This window comes from Oncorhynchus gorbuscha, linkage group LG15 (genome assembly GCF_021184085.1).
Source record: "Oncorhynchus gorbuscha isolate QuinsamMale2020 ecotype Even-year linkage group LG15, OgorEven_v1.0, whole genome shotgun sequence".
Classification (NCBI taxonomy): domain Eukaryota; kingdom Metazoa; phylum Chordata; class Actinopteri; order Salmoniformes; family Salmonidae; genus Oncorhynchus; species Oncorhynchus gorbuscha.
This window is the reverse complement of record NC_060187.1, coordinates 76,635,400-76,650,063: the sequence shown is the minus strand read 5'-3', so window position 1 is coordinate 76,650,063 and position 14,664 is coordinate 76,635,400.

Sequence of the window (14,664 nt, the reverse complement as noted above, 5' to 3'; positions counted from 1 at the left end):
ACTGATAAGAGGAGGATTTGTTCAGTCAACCACTTGCATGAACACAGAAATTGGTTTATAGAACAGCACATGAATTGAACAAAGAAACTATTTACAAGAAAAGCACAAACCTTAAAATTCCCATTGTAACACTATTCTCAATGTAATATTGTCTTTACTAATATGTCAAATTAGTTTAGACTTAGAATGGCTCGTTATCAGGAACAGGGGCAGTGGAAAAAAGGCACTTGAATAGGGAATGGAGGCCACTTTCCCCCGGATAGGCTACTGAGGTTTTATAGTGGATCCTGTGTTTAATAGCAGCTGAGAAATAAATATAGTAGCAGCTGGGATCCTCCTCTTTTTAGTGACAACCATCAAAACTATTCTTTCACACAGAATTGCATATATAAAAATGTCTGGGCTTATAAGAAAGCACTTGGCCTATTTCAATCCAGGCATCAACGACTGTTTGAGGAGCATGCAGCCACTTGCTGCACGACAGGTGATATTCCACCCAAACTCTGCATGCCATGGGCTCTCCATCCCTGTTCCTGCAGCTACCCAGTGAACAGCTTTTTGCAGGAAAAATTCCAAACTGTTAAACTTAGAGGAGTGACCCTGACGTCCCAGAAGAGCTAAACAGACGGGATAGAAAGCTTCATTTGGGAAACCAAGTGAAATCTGTTCGGGAACTGTCATGTTATGTCTTGTCCCTGTGCTTTCTCTTCTCTTCGTTTCCCCCTGCTGGTCGTATTAGGTTTCTTTCTCTCTCTCTTTCTCTCTCTCTATCGTTCCGTTCCTGCTCCCAGCTGTTCCTCATTCTCCTAACGACCTCGTTTACTCTCTCACACCTGTCCCCTCTTTTGCCCTCTGATTAAGTCTCTATTTCTCTCTCTGTTTCTGCTTCTGTCCTTGTCGGATTCTTGTTTGCTTTTGCCCTTGTTCCGTCCTGTCGTTATCTGCCTCTTCATCAGATGCTGCGTGTGAGCAGGTGTCTCTGTCCTCTACGGCCCGCGCCTACCCGAAGGGACCTGCAGTCTGTTGCCGCTAGCCCTGCAATTCTCATCTACTACTAGAAGGGGGACTCTCCTGTAAAGATAGAGGATTTATGTTTTCCCTGTTTGGACATCTCCTGTAAAGATTGAGGATTTATGTTTTCCCTGTTTGGACATTAAAAGATTCTGTTTCTGTTAAATCGCTTTTGGGTCCTCACTCACCTGCATAACAGGAACATTGATACCAACATGGTTTCACAACGAAACATAATGTATTTTATTAAACTGTTGACCACCTCCCTCTCTGCGCCCTCGTGAATGGAACAAAGGAGAGAGAGGAGGAGATGACAATGCTTGGTTGTGAGATTCTCAGATCAAATCAAACTTTATTTGCCACATGCGCTGAATGCAACAAGTGTAGATTTTACCGTGAAATGCTTACTTATAAGCCCTTAACCAACAGTGTAGACTTTACAGTGAAATGCTTACTTATAAGCCCTTAACCAACAGTGTAGACTTTACAGTGAAATGCTTACTTATAAGCCCTTAACCAACAGTGTAGACTTTACAGTGAAATGCTTACTTATAAGACCTTAACCAACAGTGTAGACTTTACAGTGAAATGCTTACTTATAAGCCCTTAACCAACAGTGTAGATTTTACAGTGAAATGCTTACTTATAAGCCCTTAACCAACAGTGTAGACTTTACAGTGAAATGCTTACTTATAAGACCTTAACCAACAGTGTAGACTTTACAGTGAAATGCTTACTTGTAGACTTTAAGAAATGCTTACTTATAAGCCCTTAACCAACAGTGTAGACTTTACAGTGAAATGCTTACTTATAAGCCCTTAACCAACAGTATAGATTTTACAGTGAAATGCTTACTTACAAGCCCTTAACCAACAGTGTAGACTTTACAGTGAAATGCTTCCTTTATAAGCCCTTAACCAACAGTGTAGACTTTACAGTGAAATGCTTCCTTATAAGCCCTTAACCAACAGTGTAGACTTTACAGTGAAATGCTTCCTTATAAGCCCTTAACCAACAGTGCAGTTCAAGAAGAAGAAAATATTTACCAAGTAGACTAAAATAAAAAGTAATAATAAAAAGTAACACAATAAGAATATAGAGGCTCTATACAGGAGGCACCGGTACCGAGTCAGTGTGCAGGGGTACAGGCTAGTTGAGGTCATCTGTACATGTACAGTTGAAGTCGGAAGTTTACATATGATGGCCACTCCAATAACTTGACGTTGTGTGCACCAGGCCCTCCTGCAGCAAATCACCCCCACAGCATGATGCTGCCACCTCCGTGCTTCATGGTTGGGATGGTGTTCTTCGGTTGCAAACCTCCCCCTTTGTGATGGCCACTCCAATACCTTGACTTTGTTGTCCTTAAGCCATTTTCCCACAACTTTGGAAGTATGCTTGGGGTCATTGTCCATTTGGAAGACCCATTTGAGACCAAGCTTTAACTTCCTGACTGATGTCTTGAGATGTTGCTTCAATATATCCACATAATTTTCCTCCCTCATGAAGCCATTTATTTTGTGAAGTGCACCAGTCCCTCCTGCAGCAAAGCACCCCCACAACATGATGCTGCCACCTCCGTGCTTCATGGTTGGGATGGTGTTCTTCGGTTGCAAACCTCCCCCTTTTTCCTCCAAACAAAATGATGGTCATGGAGGCCAAACAGTTCTATTTTTGTTTCATCAGACCAGAGGACATTTCTCCAAAAAGTACAATCTTTGTCCCCATGTGCACACCGTAGTCTAGCTTTTTTAATGGCGGTTATGGAGCAGTGGCTTCTTCCTTGCTGAGTGGCCTTTCAAGTTGTCAATAAAGGACTTGTTTTACTGTGGATATAGATACTTGTGTACCTGTTTCCTTCAGCATCTTCACAATGTCCTTTGCTGTTGTTCTAGGATTGCACTTCTCGCACCAAAATATGTTCATCTCTAGGAGACAGAACGCGTCTTCTTCCTGAGTGGTGTGACGGCTGCGTGGTCCCAGCGTGTTTATACTTGCGTGCAATTGTTTGTACAGATGAACGTCGTACCTTCGGGTGTTTGCAAATTACCCCCAAGGATGAACCAGACTTGTGGAGGTCTACAATTTCTTTCTGAGGTTTTGGCTGATTTCTTTCGATTTTTACATGATGTCAAGCAAAGAGGCACTGAGTTTGAAGGTAGTCCTTGAAATACATCCACAGGTACACCTCCAATTGACTCAAATGAGGTAAACTAGCCTATCAGAAGCTTCTAAAGCCATGACATTATTTTCTGGAATTTTCCAAGCTGTTTCAAGGCACACTCAACTTAGTGTTTATAAACTTCTGACCCACTGGAATTGTGATACAGTGAATTATAAGTTAAATAATCTGTCTGTAAACAATTGTTGGAAAAATTACTTGTGTCATGCACAAAGTAGATGTCCTAACTGACTTGCCAAAACTATAGTTTGTTAACAAGAAATTTGTGGAGTGGTTGAAAAACGAGTTTGAATGACTCCAACCTGCATAGGTAATAAACAAACATTGAGTAGCTTCAGTGTACAAGAGGGGGGAGGGGTAATTGTAAATTGCTTGCTGACGATCTTCTCCACTTTGGTGTCCTTGGCAGTCTCTAGGGCTGGCAGGGAGGTCAAAGGGTACACGGTGACAGGGTCCTGAATCAGCTGCACATTCCCTGGTTTCAACGGAAATGGTTATTTTGTGTTTGTGTGTCTGAAAGCATGTCTTGTATCTTATGTTATCTGTTTCAGACTGAGCACCCATTTGTTTATGTGTTATCCCTCTCCTATGTCAATACTTTGGAGAGTTTAGTGCATATTTTGCACTAAACATGATGATATAAAACAGAAAGATACTGACCGAGTACTTTCTCACTTTCATTTGAGGCTTTTATTGAACAACAATAACCATAAACACAAACTCTTGCTCTATAAAATTAAAGATCCTATCTCTATCTATGTTTTCTAACATGCTAGTCTACTATCCTTGGTACAATCATGGAGAGACGGGCAGCGTGAAGGACTCACCATTGATTTTGCTGGAACGGTGAGCAATTGTGCTTTCCCATGGTATTAATATTACAGTTGACCTGGAAGTATAAAAAATGTTGGCCGCTAAAATAAGGTCAAATGTACGGAACACTGATGAACGGAGGTTCTCTAGCTACCGTTAATTAGGTGCCCTTCCCAACAATGCAGAGAGAAGGGAAATTGAGAAATAGCAGAAAAGTAAAACACGTAATAAAAGTCATAATGAATATACAAAATGAGCAACAATAACTTGGCTATATACACGGGGTACAAGTACAGAGTGGATGTGCAGGGGTACGATGTAGTTAAAGTAGTTACAGTATGTACATAGAACTAGTAATAAAGTGACAGATAGTAAACAGTAGCAGCAGTGTATAAGTCAAAAACGTTAGTGCAAAAAGTGTCAATGCAGATTGTTAATGAGTCTGTGTAGCTATTTGGTTTACTAACTATTTAGCAGTCTTACAGCTTGGGGGTAAAAGCTGTTCATGGTCCCCTTGGTTTCAGACTTGGTGCATCGGTACCACTTGCAGTGCGGTAGCAGAGAGAACAGTCTATGACTAGGGTGGCTGGAGTCTTTGGCAATTATTAGGGCCTTCATCTGACATCGCCTGGTATAGATGTCCCGGGTGGCAGGAAGCTTGGCTCCAGTGATGTACTGGGCCGAGCAGTTGCCATACCAGGCGGTGATGCAACCAGTCAGGATGCTCTCGATGGTGCAGCTGTAGAATTTTGAGGATCTGAGGACCCATACCCATGTCTCTTGAGGGGGAATAGGCGTTGTCGTGCCCTCTTCATGACTGTCTTGGTGTGTTTGGACCATGATAGTTTGTTGATGTGAAGCTTGAAGCTCTCATCTTGCTCCACTACAGCCCCGTTGAATCCATCCACCTTACAAGAATGAGGATTGCATACCCTTACCACCTGGATTGGATCCTGTTGCAGAGGGAGGTGTTTAGTCCCATGGTCCTTAGCCTAGCGATGAGCATTGAGGGTACTATTGTGTTGAACGCTGAGCTGTAGTTTTGACAAGAGATGAAAAGAATCTGCCCACTCCATCAAGCAATGGGGACAACAACACAGGGCATTCACGGGACCTCATGGAACCAAGGACCACACCTGCAGAAACTGGACAACGGGGGGAAGCAGAGGAGATACCTATCATAGACTTCTCCCAGCTGACGCTTGACATACCACCTACGCCACCTCCAGTGGTAGAAACAACCAGCTGGTATGATTGAGTAGAATCAGCCAACAGTAATATGGAAGCAGCAATGTGAGAGTCAGTAGTGCATGACCTTAAATGGTAATAATAGGAAGCTTCCGTTTAACACACAGGCCTAAGGTTACGTAGGTCTACAGCCCTAGTGGGAACTTCCCCTGTAAAAAGGTATATAAAGAGACAGCATAAGCATAAGACAGCATGATCCTCACTGACATATGAGACACAATTAATATGGAGAATCATCACAGGTAAATTTACTATTGCACTATACGCTTTTTGTTAGACTATAACAATATTTAAGAACTGGATTATTTTGCCTAAGTACTTATTGGATCACTATCTGAATATACTTGGTTGAATTTAGTGACCCCGAGACTGAGTCTACGAAACACAGAGGTCTAAACGCCTCTTGAATACAGTTGAAGTGGCAGTCACTCAGTGAGACATCAGGTACAGATGTGATTGGCAATACAAGGAAACAGCAAAGTACCAGTTACAATATATTGAGTCCATACACAGAGTTGGAAGTGTATAGAGATATTGGAATTTGGAGTCTAGTGTCATAGCTGTGAGAATACCAATTACAGGAAAGTGACCAAGGGGCTGAGCATTTAAGGTAATTGAACTATTTTTGCTATTTAGTCAATATTGTTAGAAGTGTTAACGCATTTAAAGTTTCGCAATATTATCTGGCATAGCTTAAAGCATTAAGGAATGATTGAGCATTATTGTTGTATTGAGAAACTGTATAACCATTGAATTGTAATGATGTGTATAAGACAAAAACAGAGTGACTAAATAAAAGCTTGAAACTTTGACAACTAGGCCAGGTTAACGATCTGGAGAGCAAACGCCTTTGACACTCTCACTGAACAGAAAGTAAAGCAACGTCAGCACAAGAACTGTTCGCCGGGAGCTTCATGAAATTAGTTTCCATGGCCGAGCAGCCACACACAGGCCTAAGATCACCATGCACAATGCCAAGTGTCGGCTGGAGTGGTGTAAAGCTTGCCGCCATTGGACTCTGGAGCAGTGGAAACGCGTTTTATGGCGTGATGAATCACGCTTCACCATCTGGTAGTCCGATGGACAAATCTGGGTTTGTCGGATGCCAAAAGTACGCTACCGGACCCAACTGTAAAGTTTGGTGGAGGAGGAATAATGATCAGAGGCTGTGTTTCATAGTTCGGGCTAGTCCCTTAGTTCCAGTGAAGGGAAATCTTAACACTACAGCATACAATGACATTCTAGATGATTATGTGCTTCCAACTTGGGAAGGAATGTTCCAACATCTAGTGGACAGCCTTCCCAGAAGAGTGGAGGCTGGTATAGCAGCAAAGGGCGGGACCAACTCTATAGTAATGTCCATGCTCTGGAAATGAGATATTTGACGAGCAGGTGTCCACATACATTTGGGCCATGTATCTCCATGGGGCGGGTTGATATAGGTGAGGGGTACGTTCTCTCCATAGCAACAAGCTAGTGTTAAAGCCTATAGAGTCACACACTCAAATGGAATAAAAAAAACATTAAAACTGTACGCTCAAAACCACAGACCCAGTGCATGGGCGAGCGGTTTGCTTATGTCAACGTTGTGAACCGAGTGCCCCATGGTGGCTGTGGGGTTATTGTATGGGCAGGCATAAGCTATGGTTAACAAACACAACTGCATTTTATTGATGGCAATTTGAAGGCACAGAAATAACGTGACGAGATCCTGAGGCCCATTATTTTTTTTTATCAAATCAAATTTTATTTGTCACATACACATGGTTAGCAGATGTTAATGTGAGTGTAGCGAAATGCTTGCGCTTCTAGTTCCAACAATGCAGTAATAACAAACGAGTAATCTGACAATTTCACAACAGCTACTTTATACACACAAGTGTAAAGGGATAAAGAATATGTACATAAAGATATATGAATGAGTGACGGTACAGAGCGGCATAGGCAAGATGCAGTAGATGGTATAGAGTACAGTATATACATATGAGATGAGTAATGTAGGGTATGTAAACATATAAAAGTGTCATTTAAGGTACAGTATCTGTGACCAACATATGCATATCTGTTATCTGTATTCCCAGTCATGTGAAATCCATATATTATGGCCTAATGCATTTATTTAAATTGACTTGTTTCCTCATATGAACTGTAAAATCTTGGTAATTGTTGCATTTATGTTTTTGTTCAGTTTATACTAGATGTGTTACCATATTAACACAAGAGTTCTAGAACCCACAATATTAAAGCTGATCCACCCCCCCCCTCAAACCTGAGGGGCTTTGTCAAAACAACAAAATAACTAGGGCTTCACAATTTATTTTATTTAACTAGGCAAGTCAGTTAAGAACAAATTCTTATTTACAATGACAGCCTAGGAACAGTGGGTTAACTGCCTTGTTCAGGGGCAGAACAACAGATTTTTACCTTGTCAGCTCAGGGATTCAATCCACCAACCTTTTAGTTACTGGCCAAATGCGCTAACCACTGAGCTACCTGCACAATGGTGAAAACTTGGGAAAAACTTAGAGAGTTTAGTAATAATCAATTTAGTATAAAGGGAAATAAACAAAAAAAGGTGGTCCTCCTGTTGGTGAGCAGATGTTTCACATAGTTTCCTCTGCTAGCGTGGTTGATCTGTGTGTCACAGCTCAGCAGCTTGGGCTTGTAGCAGTACCAGGGCTCCCCTGTGTGGGGGTCTGTGTAATTGCACAACGGCTCCTGGTTTGTCAGCAGACACAGGTTACACACAGTTGTCTGGGACAGTTTTCCAGAGCAGAACAGACAAAAAAAATCAAATCGGGCCGTTCTTCTCGTAACCATCCTAGAACATAAACAGCCTCACTAGGATGGACCAGTGTCACCTCCACCTGTGCAGATCCCTGCCATAGTAACGGGAAAATGGCAGAGTACGTCCCATTCCTGTCCTGCAACGCCTGCCCCCAACTTGGAGGAATGTAGCCGGGCCAGCAAGAAGTCTCCACCATAGCTCTTGGGACACCCCTGGAAGTCATGCATATGGACCAGAACCTCCAACTGGTTCCCCATATGCCACTCTCTTCTGCCTCCTGCTGGCAGGATCACAACATGGCTGTATGCTGGGTCACTGGTCTGGTTCAGGGACACATTCACAGAATGGGGCTGAGGCTGTGGACAGGCGATAGACTCCAGGAGGTATTGCTCATCCAGTAGCTCTGGTTGCGGCGCAGAGGAGAAGGACCCGCTGTGATGAAAGCTGGGTGGATGCTGCTCTGGAGCTGGTAGAACGTTGACATCATTTGGCAGTTGTGCTTCTGCTGAGAAGAGTAGAGGTACAGGTGTGCAACACTGGAAGTATAAGTTTTATAGAAAGTGCTACGCTCAAATAAATGTCAATTATACCTGGACGTAAGCAGCATTGATCCGTGAGAGGCTAGTGCTGGTCATTGTAAAATGACTCTATTTTTGTGTTTTCAAGAATGACACATGGCTCACACCCGAGAACATTTGGTAAAGTGGCTTGCTCTCTGCTCACTCTGGCGTAAAAAAATCTTTGTCCAGTGTAGCAGCTAAAAACCTACAGTTTTCGCTAAGCCCCAGTGTAGCTCCCATGTGAGGGGGAGAGGGTGGTAAAGGAGGTCAATTGTGATTGAAGCCATGTGAGAAATAAATCATGTTTGACCTGTAACTTATTTTGAGTGCAGATGGATTTACCCTACCTCCAGAATGTTGATATTGCTGAACAGCAAGAAGAACCATGACAGGGCCAGCAGGAAGAAGATACAGATATATTTGGACCAGCTTCAGTCCCCCTGACGTTAACACAAAGAAGCTGGTAACTATTTGCTCTATGAGTATTTGCAAGTGTGCATAAATAGAGAAGAACTGCATTAATTTAGCATAGCAGGCTTCACAAGGATGACGCCGAAGAACATGGCTTACGTTTTACATTCTCCCAACCAATTGTGCAATTTTTTGTGTGTTTTATGTAACTTTTTAAATTTTTTACTTACTGTGTACATAATGTTGCTGCTACCGTCTGTTACGACCAAAAATAACGCAAACAGGAAGAAACTTTTTCCTTTAAAAACATCTTAGTTCTAGGCTCCTTTTTTTCTCAATTTCCACCTGAATGACGTGCCCAAAGTAAACTGACTGTTGCTCAGGCCCTGAAGCCAGCATATGCATATAATTGGTACCATTGGAAATAAAACACTTTGACGTTTGTGGAAATGGTAAAATAATGTAGGAGAATATAACACAATATATACGGTAGGAGACAATCAAAAAGAATAACCAACCAGAATTTCTGTTTTACAATGGCAAGTATAAGGGCATACTCAATTCTAGCTCCCATGATGCAATTCCTATGGCATCCACAGGGTGCTAGCAGTCTATATTCAAGGTTTCAGGCTTGTAACTTCGAAAACGAATAAGAAATGTCAGTTTTAGTACAGGGACACAGTCTTGGAAATTTGTGTTTGCATGCACGATGAAGACAGGACGCACCTGCTAAAAAAATGGTTTCCTCTTGACATACTTCTTTCCGTAACAAATATTATAGTTTGATTACATTTTAGGGTATCTGAGGTGTGAATAGAAATGTATTTTGACTTGTTGAAACAAAGTTTAAGGGTAGATAGTCGGATTCTTTTCTCTGCATGTTGAACAAGTAGATTACTCAAATCGATGGAGTCAACTAAACTGACTTTTTGGGATATGAAGAACAATTTTATCTAACAAAACAACACTATGTTATAGCTGGGATCCTTTGGATGACAAATCAGAGGAAGATTTTCAAAAAGTAAGTGAATATTTAATCGCTATTTGTGAATTTATGAAACTTGTGCTGGTGGAAAAATATTTTGATGTGGGGAGCCGTCCTCAAACAATCGCATGGCATGTTTTCACTGTAATAGCTATTGTAATCGGACAGTGCAGTTAGATGAACAAGAATTTAAGCTTTCAACCGATATGACAATTGTATGTACCTACATTATTTTTTTAATTTAACCAGGTAGGCTAGTTGAGTACAAGTTCTCATTTACAAATGCCAAGATAAAGCAAAGCAGTGCAACACAAACAACAACACGTGGAATAAACAAGTTTACAGTCAATAACACAATAGAGAAAAATAAAGTCTATATACTGTGTGTGCAAATGGCGTGAGGTGGTAAGGCAATAAATAGGCGATAGTAACAAGTATATTGTGTATTGCTACCACTGTATCAAAGGTATTATCTAAGTGAGTTTCAGACAGTCAGAATAGGAATGTCATCTGTACCAAGCAAGTTATTGACTTCATGGATCTTGTTTCTCAAGCTGCATATGTTAATATGGCAATTTTTTCTGGGTTGCTTGATTGTTTTAAATGCTTTACTGGGAAGCTTATCAGAAGTAGACTTGATAGTGCAGGATGAGCTGCACAAAGTGGCCTTCCTACTAGGGCACACAGCCTCAGTGCTAACAGTGTAACTCTGGTTCATAGGCTCATGATTACTGCATCCAATAGCTATATAATTAACAAAGGTATTCTGGGAAATTAGGGGGACATACATTAAGTTACTTACATTGTGTCTGCCAACACCCCAAGGATAATGTACATTTGATGCAACATTATGATGACTCATTGTTATAATGGTAGGGATTATTAAGTGAGCTGGTTGTGTGTCATTGATAAGTCATTGTTTCAACACCTTGAAATGCAAGGACAGAGTCCAGGAGCTGATTTGGATGGACTCCTGTAGAGAATTTTCTGTTTCCAGAAGGTGTCAACATTATCTATAAAAGTGACTCCAGCAGAGCTACAGTAATCCTTTAGCCTGCTGAAGCTATCACACGATGGTACCGGACCAGAAATTATTGGACGTTTTTTGGATTATTTTAATACTAAAATTAGTTCTTTAAAAATCAATTATCAGATGTTCCGAGCTAGACCTCCTGATGTCATTTGACCCCACATGGACTACAAGTGTCAGCTCCCAGCATCTGTTGTAGAGCAGTCGGAAGCAGCCTTATGATGTACTCTACTTGTACTCCAAGCCATACATGTCTCAAGTTGAGGGAGAGTGCAATTGGCATGCTGACTGCAGTAACATCCACCAGAGTTGTTGCCAGAGCATCTAATATTCATTTCTCTACCATAAGCCGCTTTAGAGAATTTGACAGTATGTCCAAGAGGCCTCACAACCGCAGACCATGTACAACCAATGCAGTCCAGGACCAAACTGTCTCATCTGCGTGTTCATTGTCCTCACCAGGGTACCGTGACAAGACTGCAGTTCGGCATTGTAACTGGCTTCAGTGGGCAAATGCTCACCATCGATGGCCAACAGCAAAGTGTGCTCTTCACAGATGAGTACGGGTTTCAACTGTTCCGGGCAGATGGCAGACAGTGTGTATGGCGTCATGTGGGAGAGCGGTTTGCTGATGTCAACATTGTGAACAGAGTGCCCCATGGTGGCAGTGGGGTTGTGGTATGGGCAGCCATAAGATACAGACAACAAACACAATTGCATTTTATCGATCGTAATTTGAATGCATAGAGATACCGTGACAAGATCCAGAGGCCCATTGTCGTGTCATTCATCCACCACCATCAACTCATGTTTCAGCATGAATAATGCACAGCCCCATGTTGCAAGGATCTGTACACAATTCCCAAATCTTCCATGACCTGCATACTCACTTGACATGTCACCCATTGAGCCTGTTTGGGAGGCTCTGGATCGACATGTATGCCAGCATGTCCCAGTTCCGGCCAATGCCCAGCAAATTCATACAGCCATTGAAGAGGAGTGGGAAAACATTCCACAATAAACAGCCTGATCTACTCTATACAGAAGAGATGTGTCACGTGTAATGAACACAATGGGAGACAGAGTTGGTTTCAAGCGCAGGGTGTAAATTTGTAAAGGACCAAAATGAGGAGCCAGGTAGCTGGGTCCAGGGGCAGGCAGAAGGTCATACACAGAGGGTCCAAAAATTCAACAGTATAGGCAGGGAAAAGGCTAGTAACTTTGTTTGGAAGATCAGGTAGGCAATAGGTTGATAACAGGAAATCCAATCTGCTAAAATACAGGCAGGGAATAGGCAAAGTTAGCGAGGCAGGCAAAAACTATCTAACACGGGAGGATTCCATTACAGGAAACCCAGCACTTTGACTGAAAGTGTGTCACAAAACAAACAATAGCTCACAATGACAGGGTGCAAAGAACTGAACTAAATAGGGTGTGATAATGACATACAGGTGTGTGAACAGGTGATCAGAATTCAGGTGATTAGGATCTGGAAAGAAAGTTCCGTTCAGGGGATCTATGTGTTTGAGAGTGTGAGTTGGAAGCAGACGTTACATCACGCTGCATGAGGCAAATGGTGGTCACACCAGATACTGACTGGTTTTCTGATCCACACCCCTACTTTTCTTTTTAAAGGTTTCTGTGACCAACAGATGCATATCTTTATTCCCAATCATGTTAAATCTATAGATTACAGCCTAATTTATTTATTTCAATTGACTGATTTTCTTATATGAACTGAAACTCAGTAAAATCTTTGTTTGTTGCATGTTATATTTCTATTTTTGTTCAGTGTATTTATAATAAAGGGAAATGTTACCAAAAACCTAACATTGTCTAACAAATGTGAGTAATTGGCTAATTGAGGGTGTTGCTGTCCAGGTAAAGACTGAATAAAGTTACAACTAAACTAGAGCTTGTTTATTGGATCATTGTGGGGGTTGCTTCTCAGCCAAGGGAGTGGGTGAGAAGCATTGGATTCAATAAAAGCTGTAGTTTTGGTCCTCATCCTTGTGCCCTAACTTCATTCCGGATCATGGTCCACAGCAAGGCCCAATCCTGAATGGCGAATAACATTAATGAATGACGATGTTAGGAAAAGGTGTGTGTTTATCTGCCATGCAGATCATTATCCAGTTACCGAATTCCTGCCCTCCATGTACAGTAAACCATAAATATCTGTATCAAAATAACATTACAGGGCCATTACCTGAACGGACACAAAGGTCACTGCAATGTGGCTTACAGTAAATGGGGAACTTCCTTGTCACCTGGCTGGCAGCTCTAAAAGATAGTACCTCAGCCAATTCTAGAGCATCATACTGTGAGTGTACTAGAAGCACTTTCTAAATCTGGAACAGAACAAGGTATTCCAACAGCAATGCAAACTGCAGTAGCCATCTCTCTCACTCTGTTCATACTCACAGTAAAGCAGAAATCTTCTTTATCTCTTTAAACCCCGTTGTTACCTAGGCCATGCTTTACAGCTCTTTGAGTTGAACATTTACAGTCTCGTTACATTAAATGGTTTTCCTTCCCCCTTGTAATTGCACGTAGCCCTAACTGCACAATAATTGCACTCGTTGCTAATTTCATACAGCTACAGTTTCCTTTCATTGAAATTAAATTATTGTACTATAGATTACTGTGTACAGTAGAGTACAGTAATTACACACGTTTTACACCTTAATCAAGTAAACATGGACACAACAAACCACTGGATGACCAGCCAAGAAGACTAGACACTACTGTACTCCACCTCTGATGAGACACTGGTCTTTGTACACCTCAGCCATCCAGCTATGTCTCATTGCTCAATGTAATATAGACCAGGTAACAGCACACTGAGACACAAGGACAAATTGTATCCCCTTAAATTGCACACACTCATTTGAATGAGGAGGACTCAGACCACCATGATTCAGACCCTCAGACCATAATGACCTGTGTTACATTAAATGCCATCAGGGGAGCTTTCATAGAAACTTCCTACACTGAACCACATTACACATGTAGCAGATGCAACAGCTGTTTTTTTGCCTCTGTAAGGGGGAAGTTTGAGTGATCCTGCTATGCTTGCTGACTCCTAATCCACTACCTATGTGGTTCTGGCCAAAACTAGTGCACCATATAGGATGCAGAAGATTAACTGAAATTCCAATAATGGAATTAGATATTTTATTAATCTCATGAACTGAACCCTGCTCCATGTATGGATTTTGTTTCTCTAAACTCTGAATAGAATAGGAATGGCGTTATAGGCCTACTCAGGCTGGTTATAGGAAGACTATCACATTATACCTACACCATAGTAGACCATATAGCCAATCTAATCCTGTTTTAAAAGGACTGAACACAGAAAGAGATAATTTGGTTCCATTTCAACATATTTAAAAGTGAAACCAAATGGCTGTAACATATAAATTAAACCAAATAGCTTATTACACACACCAGAACTTTTCAAATGTTCAAATAAAAAGGTTATTGCACAGACACATGTGGAATGTCGGGTGCATAACAAATTCAGAACTGCTGGACAGCAACATAATAAACTAAAGCACTGATCATTGAGAATGAAATCAGAATGACTGCTAAGGCTTGAAGCATGAATTAGATAATTAAATAGGCAGCCTAGCC